This window comes from Nematolebias whitei, chromosome 3, assembly GCF_014905685.2.
Source record: "Nematolebias whitei isolate Nwh7 chromosome 3, NemWhi1, whole genome shotgun sequence".
NCBI classification, from domain to species: Eukaryota; Metazoa; Chordata; class Actinopteri; order Cyprinodontiformes; family Rivulidae; genus Nematolebias; species Nematolebias whitei.
In genome coordinates, this window is record NC_056500.1 from 49691744 (window position 1) to 49706843 (window position 15100).

A 15100-nucleotide genomic window follows, 5' to 3' on the forward strand; every position below is an offset into this window, starting at 1 on the left:
TTCATCAGGTCCACAGGTGCTCAGGTAGATCCAAGAGGGGAGGCACTGGAACTCCAAGATCACAGGCAGGAAATGCTTCAGCACTGAATGAAGCCAGTCCTCAGTCTTAAATAGTCCCAGTCTTATTGATGTAGATGGCTGTCAGCTGTGGCTCATAAATCCTGTCTCCCAGGTAACCAGAATCTGTGGAGAGAAGCACAACTGCAACCCCTACAGTCATTTGTAGTTCAAAAGAGCTGAAAGGATCCAGCTTCATGAGCCTGCAGGAAAAGCAGTCCTGATAGATAAGCGCAAGTCCGCCTCCTCGCCTTACAACCCGTGGGGTCCCAAACATGGAACAGTTTGGAGGGCACAGGTCATTCAAATGAATAAATTCCTGTTTCCGCTGCCAAGTCTCTGTCAAAAACATCAAGTCCAGACTTTCTTCCTTGAACAAATCTCCAAGGATAAAAGCTTTATTCGCTATAGAACGAGCATTCAACAGGGCGGTCCGTGTTGGTTTTACGTGCACAGCTGCAGGTGCGCTCTGGACTACCAGACATTGTGGCGGCGAACAAGGTCTGTCTACATACCTCTCCTAGCAGGAGATGGTTCGAAGGAACCGGTCACGTAATGTGGGGAGCCGGACTTGACTCCTACAATGCAAACTCTCCTTCAAGGGGGCCCCTCAGCGCTTCTCCACGGACATCGCTAAGATCACGTACTTTTCCAGCCAACTCAAAGGTAACGCTCTCCGGTGGGCAACTTCATTTCTACATCAACACAACATGGATACTGTTTCTTTCGACACTCTTCTCACCGAGTTCCACAGGATTTTCGATCGACCGCTGCAACAACCCAATGCAGAGAAATGTTTGCTGGGATTACGTCAGGGCCGGCGACCTGTATCCGAGCACGCTCTCGAGTTCCGCATTCTCGCCGCACAGACTGGATGGAACAAGAGAGCGTTACAAGGTACGTTTCTAAATTCCTTGTCGGAGTATATTAAAGACCAGATTGCGCCATGAGATGAGCCACCTAGTTTTGACGCATTAGTAAATTTAGCAATATCCCTGGACGAACGCTTCTGGGAGCGACGAAGAGAACGGGACTACAACTCCTAGAGGGCCACCTCTTCCAGTCTTGCCGCATCATCAGGAGGGTTTTGCAACTACAAGCCGGTTTTAGAGGACTACAAGTCCCAGGGTTACATAAATCCTGTTCCAATGACACACCTAACGCTGCCTGAACCAGAACCTATGCGGGTGGGACATACTCGTCTAACACCTGATGAAAGACAAAGACGTCGGGAGTCAAGATTATGTTTTTATTGTGGAAAAGATGGACACTATGTAGCATCTTGTCCATTTCAGGAAATCTAAGATGCCCGCCGGTAAAAAGGGAGATACTGGTGGGTACGTCCTCTTTCACTCCCTTTCATAGACTTACACTTCCCACAGTCATCCAAGTTAATTAAAACAACAAAACTGCACCTTATAACTTCTGGGAACCACCATGAATACATTGATTTTTTCGTATTCGATTCACCCAACACCCAGTGTATTTTAGGATACCCATGGTTGAAGCATCATAACCACCACATAAATTGGGAACTCGGGAGGGTAGAAAAATGGAGCGACAGGTGCCTTAAGCACTGCCTTCGTTCTGGTATCTCCAAACACTCCAGACCCGACTCACCCACAGAAGAGATTGATTTGCCATCTATTCCTCCCGAGTATCACGACCTGGCCCAAGTGTTCAGCAAACAGAAGGCTTTATCTCTGCCTCCTCATCGGCCATATGATTGCTCTTGACCTTCTTCCTGGGGCCCCGCTACTGGCCAGTCGCCTCTACAACCTCTCTGGCCCCGAGAGAAATTCTATGAAAATTTACAATGAGGAATCCCTCGACTCTGGGATTATTCGCCCGTCCACCTCTCCTATGGGAACGGGGTTTTTCTTTGTAACCAAGAAAGATAAGACCCTTCGCCCATGTATCGACTATCGAGGACTTAACAACATTACCATAAAAAATAAATACCCCCTCCCGTTAATTGATTCTATTCACGAACAATTACAATCTGCCACAATCTTCACTAAATTGGATTTATGAAACGCTTATCACTTGGTCCATATAAGACAGGGAGATGAATTGAAACCAGCTTTTCGAACTCCCCTTGGACATTTCGAGTATCTTGTCATACCCTTCGGCCTGACCAACGCTCCTGCGGTCTTTCAGGCATTAATTAACGACGTCTTAAGAGATTTTATCGGCAACTTTGTATTCGTATATCTCGACGACATCCTCATCTACTCTACAGACAAGACCAAACACACTACACAAGTTAGGACTGTGGTTCAGAGACTATACGAGAATCAATTATTCGTAAAAGGTGAAAAGTGTGAATTTCATGTGTCATCTGTTTCCTTCTTGGGATTTATCTTTGGGGAAGGACATTACAGAACGGACCCTGAGAAGACCAAGGCAGTGGTGGAGTGGCCGGTTCCTGAGACCAGGAAACAATTACAGCGCTTCCTGGGATTTGCTAACTTTTACCGATGTTTTATAAAGAACTACAGCCGCATCGCCAAACCTTTATCACAGCTTACCTCAATCAATAGGACATTCAGATGGAACCCTGAAGCAGATGTAGCCTTTGGTAAACTCAAACAACTATTTTCTTCCACACCCATCCTCTGTCACCCAGATCCCAAACGTCAGTTCATTTTGGAAGTAGACGCATCCGATACTGGGGTAGGAGCGGTGCTGTCCCAAAGGTCCCCCAGCGACAATAAAGTGCACCCATGTGCTTTCTTCTCCCGTCGCTTGTCCCAAGTGGAACAGAATTATGACATGGGCAACCAGGAACTTCTGGCTGTAAAATTAGCCTTAGAGGAATGGCGCCACTGGTTAGAGGGCACTGAACTTTCTTTTTTAATATGGACAGACCATAAAAATCTGACATACTTGAGGGACGCCAAACGACTGACGCCCAGACAGGCACGTTGGTCGCTGTTTTTCAATCGTTTTAATTATACCTTGATGTTCAGACCTGGTTCTAAGAATACCAAGCCTGACTCTCTCTCGCCAGTTTTCTTCCCCAGATGTACCTGACTCTGAAGAGAACATCATCCCTCCCATCTATATTGTTGGGGCCCTCATCTGGTCTGTTGAGAGAGAGGTTCGCGAGGCTCATAAGGATGAACCTGATCCCGGTACAGGACCCCCTGGGATGCTGTTCGTTCCCTCCACCATGAGGTCTAAGGTACTCGAGTGGGTACACACTAATAAACTTTCCTGTCACCTTGGTACCTCACGCATGTTATCGCTTACCAAGACTAATTTCTGGTGGCCTACGCTCTCCCATGATGTAAAAGAATTTGTTGCAGCATGCGCTACCTGTGCCAGAAATAAAACTGGAAACCAACCCCCTGCTGGTCGGTTGCAACGACCACCAACGCCCAGCCGTCCTTGGTCACACATATCGGTGGATTTTGTCACAGGCCTGCCACCATCAGAAGGTAACACAACCATTCTCACTGTCACTGATAGATTTTCAAAAGCAGCCCACTTCATTCCACTACCCAAATTACCTTCTGCCCTGGAGACAGCCCATCTCCTTGTTCAGCACGTTTTTAGGATCCATGGCATCCCATCTGATGTGGTGTCAGACCGGGGCCCACAATTCATTACTCAGGTTTGGCGTTGTTTTTGCAATACTTTGTGGGCATCTGTCAGTCTCACCTCTGGTTACCACCCCCAGTCGAATGGTCAGGCGGAAAGGTGTAACCAAGAGTTGGAGACCACCCTACAGTGCATTGTGGAACGCAACCCCTTGGCTTGGAGTCAACACTTGGTTTGGGTGGAATATGCCCACAACTCGCACAAATCTTCGGCTACAGGTATGTCTCCCTTTGAAACCTCCCTTGGCTACATGCCTCCATTGTTCCCCAGTCAGGAGACAGACATCACAGTACCCTCCGTTCAACACCACTTCCGCCGATGTCGACGTGTCTGGCGCCAAACCAAGACGGCTCTTCTACGCACGGCTGCCCAAAACAAGAGGTTTGCCGACCGCCACCGTTCTGCTGCACCATCCTATAGGTGGGTCAAAAGGTATGGCTCTCCACCAGAGACATACATCTAAAAGACACCCCCAGGAAGATGGTCCCCAGGTTCATCGGTCCCTTCCCCATCACCAAAATCATCAACCCCTCTGCAGTTCGATTATAGCTCCCTATTTCTATGAAGATTCATCCCACGTTCCACGTTTCCCAAGTCAAGCCTGTTTCAGAGAGCCCACTATGCCCACCTGCCAACCTCCCTCCACCCACCCGATTGATTGACAATCATCCAGCCTTCACCGTACAGACCATCCTGGATGTGCGACGCCGAGGAAGGGGATTCCAGTACCTCGTTGACTGGGAGGGATACGGTCCGGAGGAGCGTTCATGGATTCCCCGCTCATTCATCCTGGATCCCAGCCTCATCACTGCGTTCTTCAAGGCCCACCTCGAGAAGCGCCTCAGGTCGCCTGGGGGTGATTCTTGGGGGGGGGGGGGGGGGTACTGTAGGAGTAGCACTTGCTGCAGCCCTAAGATGGCGGCTGATTACCCACAGCTGACGGTCGTCTACCTGATGAGCTTCCACACTACATAAGGCTGCAGTCAAGCTCTACTCTTCACTGGAGCATTGATTCCTCTTTGGGTATTTATGCTTCTAGCCAGTATTACTAGGATCGATGAAAGAGAACTTACCTTGTTTTTGTGTGCTTACAGCCATCCTGTTGTTTGGATCCAGTCCTGCTTCGTTTTTGGTCCTGTGCCTCGTTCCCTGCGTTCTTGCCCTCCAGCCACTTGCCTGCCTTGAACTGCCTGTTGGAGTGGACCCCTCTGGAAACCCTGGACTCTACACAGAGTAACTCTGCAAATCCACCTGTAAGAAAGGAACAAGACCTCACAATCAATTTCCTGTACTACCACCTTGCCTGACCATCCTGACCGTGCCTTTACTCTTCCAGGGGTTCCAGCCAACCAACATGTATATATGTAAATAAGTACCACTGTAAATAAATTTCACTGTGCACTTTTCATTGAGTCTTGTGTCGTTATCTACTGGGTACCTTGAGACGTAACACTCGGGTGATGACGTGGCGCATTCAAAACGTGGAGGGAAAAAATCTGCATACCTGGCCCAGGTAACGCAGGCATCCTCCATATAATTCTTTATGGAAAATAACTTGTGCCGATCACATGGATATTGATTAACAGCCAAAACACAGTTGTTTGACAGGCTAGATAAAGCAAAATAAAATACTAAACAAGTTACAAGAATGTGAGACGGACGAGACGGAACAGAAGTCAAGCCGTACACAGGTGCCATCTTGCTCCCCAATTTTCTAAGATTAGAAACATCTTGTCCAAAAATGATGCAGAAAGCCTGGTCCGTTGATTTATCACGTCTAGGCTGGACTATTGCAATTTTTTATTATCTGGATGTCAAAAAAATAAATAAAAATTTAAGTCTTCAGTTGATCCAAACTGCTGCTACCAGAGTTTTAATGAGAGTTAGTAGGAGAGATCATATTTTTCCAGTTTTAGCTTCTCTCCATTAGCTTCTTGGCAAAGTCAGAATTCAAAATCTTACTTCTAACAAACAAAGCTCTCAACAACCTAGTTCCATCTTATATTATATTAGTGCTTGCTCAAGATGGGAGACTGAGACTGTGAAGATTCAAAGTCTGCTGGCTTTGTTAGATAGAGAACTTTACTAATGGGCTTTTGTATGTATGTGAATGTTTCTGTAAAGTGCCCTGAGACAACGTTGTTGTGAACTGGCGCTATATAAATAAACCAAATTGAATTTAATTGAATATTACAAATCTTATTGTTCCATATTATCCTAACAGAGAACTTCGCTCTCAGACTGCATGTTTACTTGTAGTTCCTAGAGTTTCCAAAAGTATAATCAGAGGCAGAGTCTTCAGTTATCAGGCTCCTCTCTTGTGGAACCAACTTCCAGTTTTTTTCTGTGAGACTGACACATTGTCTACTTTTAAGATTAGTCTTTCCTTTTTGATAAATCCTATCGTTAGGGTTGGCTTGGGTTTCATGAGCTATCTCTTAGTTATGCTGCTATAGGCTTAGAATGCTGGAGGACAAGCTGACCACATTTCCTCACTCTGCTGCTGTCTGTACTTACTCTACTCTACCTGTTTGCATTTGTAATTATTATTTTCTACCTTAACATGTGTTTTTTTTTGTCATTCCTCCAATAGAAAGTACATCTGGACCTGCTATTCTGTGTTTGTTTGTTTCTCCTTCCTGACCTCTCAAACCCCAGCCAGCCGAAGGAGATGGCTGGCTGGTTCCATGGCCACTCGTCCTGAGCCTGGTTCTGCTGGAGATTTCTTCCTGTTAAAAGTTCCTTTAGATTGTTGCCTTTGTGCTTGCTCAGAGAGACTGCGACAAAGTGAAGCTTCAGTGCAATCTGATGGCTTCCTTAGATAACTTTACTAGGCTTTTATATGTCAATGTTTTTGTAGTGCCCTGAGCCAACTTCTGTTGTGATTTGGCGCTATATCAGAGTCAGTTCAATTCAGTTTTCAATTCAGTTTATTTATATAGCGCCAAATCACAACAAAGTTGTCTCAGGGCACTTTACAGAAACATTCACAGTCAGAGTCAGAGATTCTTTATTGTTGGTCCACCACATATGGTACATGTGGTGGAATGAAATTATGTACACAGGGTCCCAGTTACATCCAACAATAAAATGTGAAATAAAAAACAGTAATTACATCTAAGATATGGACTAAGAAAAACATAAACTAAAAATACACTAAGCACTAATAGCATAAAAACATTACGTCAAACAGCAATATGGGGAGCAATATTATAGGCAGAAACATGGGTGTGCTATGGGGTCTCCAGTTTCTCCTATTGTTGCCAACCTGTACATGGAGGAGGTAGAAAAGAGAGCCTTGACGTCCTTTTCAGGGACACCACCAAGTCATTGGTTCAGGTATGTTGACGACACTTGGGTTAAAATTAAATCTCAGGAAGTCCAACATTTTACTGACCGCATCAACTCTGTGGATAAATACATCAAGTTCACATGAGAAGATGTAAAAAATGGCAAGTTGGCTTTCTTGGATTGTGAGCTCTCAGTCTCTGATAGGGGACATTTGCAAACTGAGGTGTACCGCAAACCCATCCACACAGACCAGTATTTGCAGTTTGACTCCCATCACCCTTTGGAGCACAAGTTAGGAGTCACCAGGACTCTGTATCACAGAGCAGACAGCGTCCCCACTAGCTCAGGAGCCAGGCAGAAGGAGAAATCCCACACAAGACTGGCTCTAGAGCAATGTAGATATCCTAACTGGGCCTTCCTGAAAGCAGAGAAGAAACCCAAACAGGACTCCAGTCAGCCAACAGGTGGAAAGGAGGAACCCAAACCCAGACCAGTCATTTATTTTCTAAACACAATGTTCCAGTGGCTTTTAAACCCCAAAATACATTACGGCAAAGACTGGTTCATCCCAAAGATCCAGTCCCCTGGCACAAACAGAGTAATATTGTGTATGGTGTTCAGTGTCAGGAGGGCTGTGATCAGTCTTACATCGGGGAAACTAAACAGCCACTGGCCAAAAGGATGGCCCAGCACAGAAAATCAACATCATTAGGCCAGGATTCTGCGGTCTACACTCATCTCCAGGCCAGCGGTCACTCTTTCAGGGATGAAGATGTTCACATCCTGGATAGAGAGGAACGATGGTTTGACAGAGGAGTAAAGGAGGCCATCTTTGTGAAAAGAAATTGTCCATCATTAAACAGGGGTGGAGGCCTCCGGGTTCAACTGTCCCCCTCTTACACTGCTGTTATTGCTAGTATCACTCAACCCTCTGTGAATAGTAAACAGCCATCAGTGTGCTAATGATCCATTGTTAGGCTCATGGTCCTTCTTGACCATGTGAGCAGCTGGTTTTGGTTGTCAGCTGCAAACTGGTTGATCCACTCTGAGAAGGTGTTATTTAAGAGACTGAGCTGAAAACAGCACCTCAGACTGAGGAAGTCTTTCGGATGAAAGACGAAACGTTTCTACATTTTTTTGCTTTGTTTTGTTTTTTGGTTTTTTGAATGTCCAGAGGACCAGATTGAACTTTTTTAGATTACGTCGAACAGCAGCACAATCCTGAGTCTGTGTGAGTAGATGAGCACACATGAACACAGCAACATGAAACAGATCAGCAGCAACATGAAACAGATCAGCAGCAACATGATGTGATTTTTCACAGAGATTATTCTGGTTAGAGATTCATGAGTCTAACAGCCTCAGGGTAGAAGCTGTTCCTCAGTCTAGTGGTTCTACACTTAATGCTCCTCAACCTCCTTCCTGAGGGGAGCTGGGCAAAAAGTGTGTGTGCTGGGTGAGTGGGGTCCTTCATGATGCAGGTGGCTCTCTTCCTGCATCTGGAGGTGTAGATATCTGTGATGGTGGGGAGACTGACTCCAACAGTCTTCTGTGCAGCCTTCACCACTTTGCAAAGCTTTTCTTTCTGTAGCTGTGCAGCCTACATGCCGCACATTGATGCTGGAGCACAGGATGCTCTCCACTGCACACCTATAGAAGGAGGTGAGGACTGAGCTTCCCAGACCAGCTCGTCTCAGCCGCCTGAGGAAGTAGAGTCTCTGATGAGCTTTTTTTATCAGGCTGGTGGTGCTGTTGCCCCAGCTGAGGTTGTCATTCAGGTGCTGGGTTCTGGGGGTCCTCCACAACAGAATTTTGAATGAAGTAGATGTCATTTCCTGCATTCTGATTTATTTTACAAACATTTATTACAGTAGATTAACATGAAACAAAATATATAAACCAGGGCTTAATCTAATTAATAACAGCAATCAAAATGTTGAAAAGCCAGTCCAATTTACTTTCATAATTTATTTTCTGACACTCCCGCAAAACCGCTTCAGCTCTGCAGGTGAGGAGCATTCATTTCAGGCCAAATTGAGGTCCCCGAATGGTCATTTGCTGACATGCCTCCTCCTCCTCCCTGCTCCACACACCTTGCTCTATGTCTCATAGTAGTCCTGTGTCATTTAGCCACCCACAAACTCAGATAAAGGACCCGACTGAACTTGGTCAAAGGAGGTCCGACAGTATTGTAAAAGAGCAGAGTCGGTGGTGTGTAAAGAAGCTTGGTTTGGGGAGCATATCAGATTCATCTGGGAATGTTTGACTGTCTGGGAATTCATCTTGTCCGGCACACCGTGGGACAACAAACGTTGCTTTAAGTTTTTGGCCACACAGAAAAATCTGCCTAATATTTAGCGCTTTGTCACTGGCTTACAAAAGAGTTGCTCTCAATCCTCCTGCTCAATTCAAAGAAGCATCCTGGTTGCTCCGACATCGCTTCAAATACTTTGACTGCAGACAAACAGCTTCATGAGCTGAGATCATTGTTTTATCAGTTTGCTGAAAGTTCAGAAACTCCTGCAGTGATTCACACACATCAGATTGTTCACAAAAGCACAGGAACTTATGCCTAGTGCAAAATGTTTAATTATATTTTTGTGTTTTACTTTGTATAATAGAATGGTTGTTTGTCTCGTTTGTCTCTATGTGGCCCTGTGAAGGACTTGCGACCTGTCCAGGGTGTACCCCGCCCCTCGCACAGTGATTGCTGGACATGGACCCCCGTGACCCAAAATGGAAGAAGCGGGTAAAAGATAATGGATGGATGGATGTTTTATAATAAAATTACCCATGACTTTGAACTTTTAGGGGCTGAGATTTTTTTGAGCAGAAGCAAAAATGTGAAGTGACAGCTCTGATGTGATATTAGGAAGCTTGTTAAAATTATAGTTTTATTTAGTTATAGTTTTATAGTCAAGCTTTGTCAGGCGGGTTGAAAAATATGCAGTGTAATCCTTCAAAATGCACAGATATGTCTGCGCACCTCCACCTGTCTGCTCCAGACCACATAGCTGAATTGCTTTGTTCTTCACCAGCAATGTAGAACTGATCTGCGCATGCGCCTAGCAGAAACTGAACCTAACCACTTGTGTATGTTGACCTGTGTCAAGAGTGATAGACTGATGTGGTCGAGAGAATCTGGTGATTTTTCAAAATAAAACTTTTTTTCCCCTTCTGTGCGGCCCAGTACCCATTGACCCACGGACCGGTACCAGTCTGTGGCCCGGGGGTTGAGGACCACCACTGATTTGAATTACAGTAGTCCCTCGCTATGTCGCGGTTTGTTTTTTGTGGATTCGCTATATCGTGGTTTTTCAAAGTAAGATTGGACATGACACACTTGGCTGATTGATGGATGAGCCATGGGTTGTTTATTTAAAATAAATTATTTTAAATGATTTTGCACCATGTGTGCAGCCCACAAGTGCAGGGAGAAGCTCCCTCCTGCACCTGATCAGCTGATCTCCGCTCTCTGCCACGCACACATTTCTCCTGCTGCATCGGCTTTGTGAAGGGCCCTTTGCTGTCCAGATGCACCGATCGACTTTTGTCTTTCAACCTAAAATTAAAAGTATGTCACATCATAAAACTGTCATAATCACAAAATATAAAAGTATTAAAAGTTATTTTTAATTATTTTAGAACTTCTATGTTCAGTTGTTACAGTGTAATTGATCAAGAAGTACATTTCTGCTCTGTGCTACAGAGGTGCGTGAAGGGTTAACCTTTGATGCCCTGCTGCGCTTCTCTTCTTTACAATTTAAATTTAAATACTGTAATATTTTAAATAAACAATCCATGTATTGATTGTTTATTTGAAATTTGACATTATTTACATTTAAATTGTTTATTTAAGGAAGGAGATTGGGAGTAACTGTTGATGAGTGTGGTTACAGCCTGGCACATCATGACAAAGTTTACTGAACTTGAACTGAACTTGAACTTGAACCACTGTATCCCTACTTCGCAGTTTTTCACTTTTTGCGGGTGGGTGTGGTCCCTAACACCCACGATAAACGAGGGACTACTGTACATAACTGGGTTCCATTTGCTACCCAAATTTAGTAGGTTCATTTTCTCAACAACAAAATAATAATTCCTGAAAAATGTTGAGAGCATTAACTCCCTAGACTCTACCAGAGAACACGATGTCGGGACATCCACAATGCGATAAAAGCTACTGTAAATGGTAGAAAAATAACCTACCTGCTTTGTAAAGCTTAGTTGCAATAGTTTTGCTTAGTTACTATGGCGACACACAGAAGTTTTTTTTTTTTTTTGCGACACACAGAAGTGCAGTGGCTTCTCATGCTCTCGGGATTAAGTCTTATTTTAATTATTTTAATTCCTATGAGGCTGTTTTAGGCACTAGTTCAGTGCTAAATTCATGGCTGAAGTACAGCTCAACCGACTGATGCCCATCAGAGACAGTTCGGTTATTAATATACTGTATCACTGAGGCTGAAATCCGAACTCGGCAGACAGCGGCTCCTGAGGACAACGGAATGGCGCAGTAGAGTGCAATGAGCAACGGTCAAGAGGAAACGAGATGCCCGGAAACAGAAGAGGTGGAAGCAGGTGGACGTGTTGGCCCAGCTAAAGAGAGTACTCTCTTTTTGGCCAATGTCCACTCACTGGATAACAAAGTAGACTTGTTACATCTGAGGAAGAGTGTTTTTAGATGAAGAACTGTGCTGTTCTTTGTCTAACGGAACCTGGTTTAACATCATCATGCTGGACTCAGTGTTCCAGATCAAGGGTCTTCAGTTATTTCGAGTGGCCCGTGGCCATCGGTAGGGTAAAACACGATGGGGAGGATTTTGTATGTTCGTGAATGAAGATTGGTATATGAACTGTGGACTGGTAAAAAGCTACTGCTCTGAGAAAATAGAACTTATGACTGTGAAATGTCAGCCATACTACCTGCCACGGGAGTTTACTATAGTGTTCATAACCATTGTTTACATCTTGCTAATACTAATAGGGTTGGGCATCGTTTGAATTTGAGCAATTCCGGTTCCGGTTCCGATTCAGATTCTTCATTTTGATTCCGATTCTTCGTTGTGATTCCAGTTCCTATCGATTCCCGATTCCGATTCTTTTTAGAGGTGGGGTTAAAAAAGACATGTCAGTTCAATTCAAATAAGTTTATTTATATAGCGCCAAGTCACAACAGAAGTCGTCTCAGGGCACTGAACAGAAATATTCATATATAAAAATAATAATTTAACAGAAACTTTCATATAAAAATAATAAGTTAACACTATTTATCTGAGGAGCAGACTGCTTTGAATTTAACTCCATCATGTTATGAATGAGCTAGAGTAGTTAGCCAGAGTTCTTTCTGGATGAAATAATTTGAACTTTTATTTGAATTTCAATTCTATGAATATCCTGATGCATGCTCAATAATCCAGGTAGAAAAATCTAAAAAAGTTAAATCTGGTCCTCTGGACATTCAAAAAAAAACAACAACAAAGCAAATCAACAAAAAAATGTAGAAAAGTTTCGTCTCTCATCCGAGAGCCCCAATTCTATGAACTTTTTACTTTTTTTTTTTAATTACTATGAATTTCTCACAGGGCTATTCAATCAGTATACAGGTATAAATATCAAACTTATGAACTTCAATATGTCATTAGTTTTCTTTTCACAGGGGTACACTTTCACAAGAGAGCTTTGTTTGAAAACCTCATGGAAACACATTTCCACATGTTCAGTGCGTGATGCTGCAGCCATGTTACTGAGCTCCCACTGATGGGCTAACCTGCTGCAGAATATCAAACAAAATTATTATTATTATTATAAAAAATAACAACTTGTACAATCCTGTCCAGATTAGCAGCAGGTACAGTATAAACTCAGAATCGATTCTTGTTCAGGAAAATGATCATATCTGCTTCTCAGACAGTATGTGTTCTGGACAGACAGTGTCTCCTGCAGTGGAGAACACACATTTGCTGGGTTTCAAAGAAGCTTGAACACATAAATATGAGAAAGCAAGATCTAACAGCAAAGGATAAGTCTTGTGTTGGTTCCACCACCAGCACCAGGTCCTCAGACAGAACGACTGGTGGAATGTCCTGGTACATCTGCAGCCCTCTCTCCACTTGTTTCTTCATGGACATGAAGCTGTGACATTATGCTCTGTGCCTCTTCCTCAGCAAAAAGCTCCTCCAGTGGAGACTTTCTGGACAGATTGCAGGGAGGCGGTTCATAAATAAACAACAGGTCCATCAGTATTATCAGTAAAAAGGGATTATTAAAGACATGATCATTATTAAGATTGAGAATATATATAATTTCAGCTATCATACACTTACACTCTCCTCATCTTCCACTCTGTCATTCTCAGACCTTTCCTCAGACTGCATGGTGACCCACTCATCTCCACAGTCTTCCTCTGTTGACCACAAAGAACATTACTAGCATTTAGATTTCAGATTTTAATAGCTGAAAAGACAGTTGTGCATGACATTTCACCTGCTCAATCAGCTTTCTCTGGATCTGCTCCCAGACACGTCATCCATCTTCTGTTTAAAGTGCAGAGCAGCTCTTCTCCACCTTATACCAAGATGGGATTAACTTATTTGACCAGTTGTCCATGGTAGGCGGTGTGTACTTGTGTTGATGGTATTCATCATGTCCCTGCAAACATACAAACAAACGTAATGCCACTGTTACTGTAACGTTAGCTTAGGATGGACTATTAATTAGCTCTATTTTTGTTGCCTAACCAACCTAAATGTTGGTGACTCCATATCTGAAAAGGGATGAAGCCTTTACACAATATATGCTGTAAACGTTCTGTGGCACTTTTCATTCAACTACACCGAAGTAGTTCCCTTGGACACTATGGTGAACAGAGAACATCCTGGAGCCAGGCTACCATTATTAACCATTTCGGGTCGTTTTTCTAAGAAAAAAATACGAGCTAACGTTAGCATAGTGTTTGTATTTGAGTTGACCTACTGCTATAAGTCAAGTATAACTTGTTAGCTGCCTTAATGTTGGTATGAGACATAGTTTATAGTTTTATTAACCTGATGGAGCCAGAGAAGGAGGCAGCAAAAACAGTCGGTCGGAGCGCCACTCTATTCTGAGGGTCGGACCCAGAGAAAATAGTTAGGCGGAGCGCTTCAAAGATGGGCCACACTTTACTTCTCCTTTGCACAATACAAAATTATTGCAAGTGCTGCACTGAGCCGACTGGTCATTTTATTAAAGTTAAGCCACACATTGCCAGATGCACTCAATAAGGTCTATGCTCGCTTTGAGGATCCTCCCCCCCCCCCCCCCAAGCACCAGACTTATACCACCACCCGGTGACACGCCCCTTTTTGTGACCAAAGCAGATGTGAGGCAGACCCTCCAGGGAATCATCCCCCATAAGGCTGCAAACCCTGACAACATCTCAGGGCAGGTACTGAGGTACTGAGGATTGCGCACACTAGCTGTCTGAGGTGTTAGCAGACATCTTCCACCTACACATCAGAGGAGCAGCTGTGGAGGTGGTCTCCTGCTACAGGTACCTGGTGTTCATATATCCAGGGAACTCACCTGGAGTTCCAAAACTTCCTGTCTGGTCAAGAAGGTCCACCACAGTCTCTTCTTCCTCAGGAAGCTGCAGAGAGCTGGACTTGGGAGCTCTGTCCTGAGGAGCTTCTATCGCTGTATGGTGGAGAGCGTTTTCTGCACCTGAATCACCGTGTGGCACGGCAGCTGCACTGCTGCTGTGAGGATGGCTCTGCAGAGGGTAGTTAAGGCTGCACAAAAGACTGTAGGGAGCAGCCTTCCCACCACCACGGACCTCTACACATCACAGTGCAGGGGGAGGGCGCTCCGCATCATGAAGGACCTCATCCTGCACACAATCTGTTTCAGCCCCTCCTCTCAAGCAGACAGCTGAGGAGCATTCAGAGCAAGACCACCAGGCTCAGAAACAGTTTATTCCCTACAGTTGTCAGACTGCTGAACTCGAGCTGTACTTAATTCAGCTTTATCTTACATTTTTAACTTTATTTATTTACACACACACATATATGTGCATTTATACATATATGTATATACATATACATATATATATATATATACATACATATGTATATACATATATATATATATATATATATATATATATATA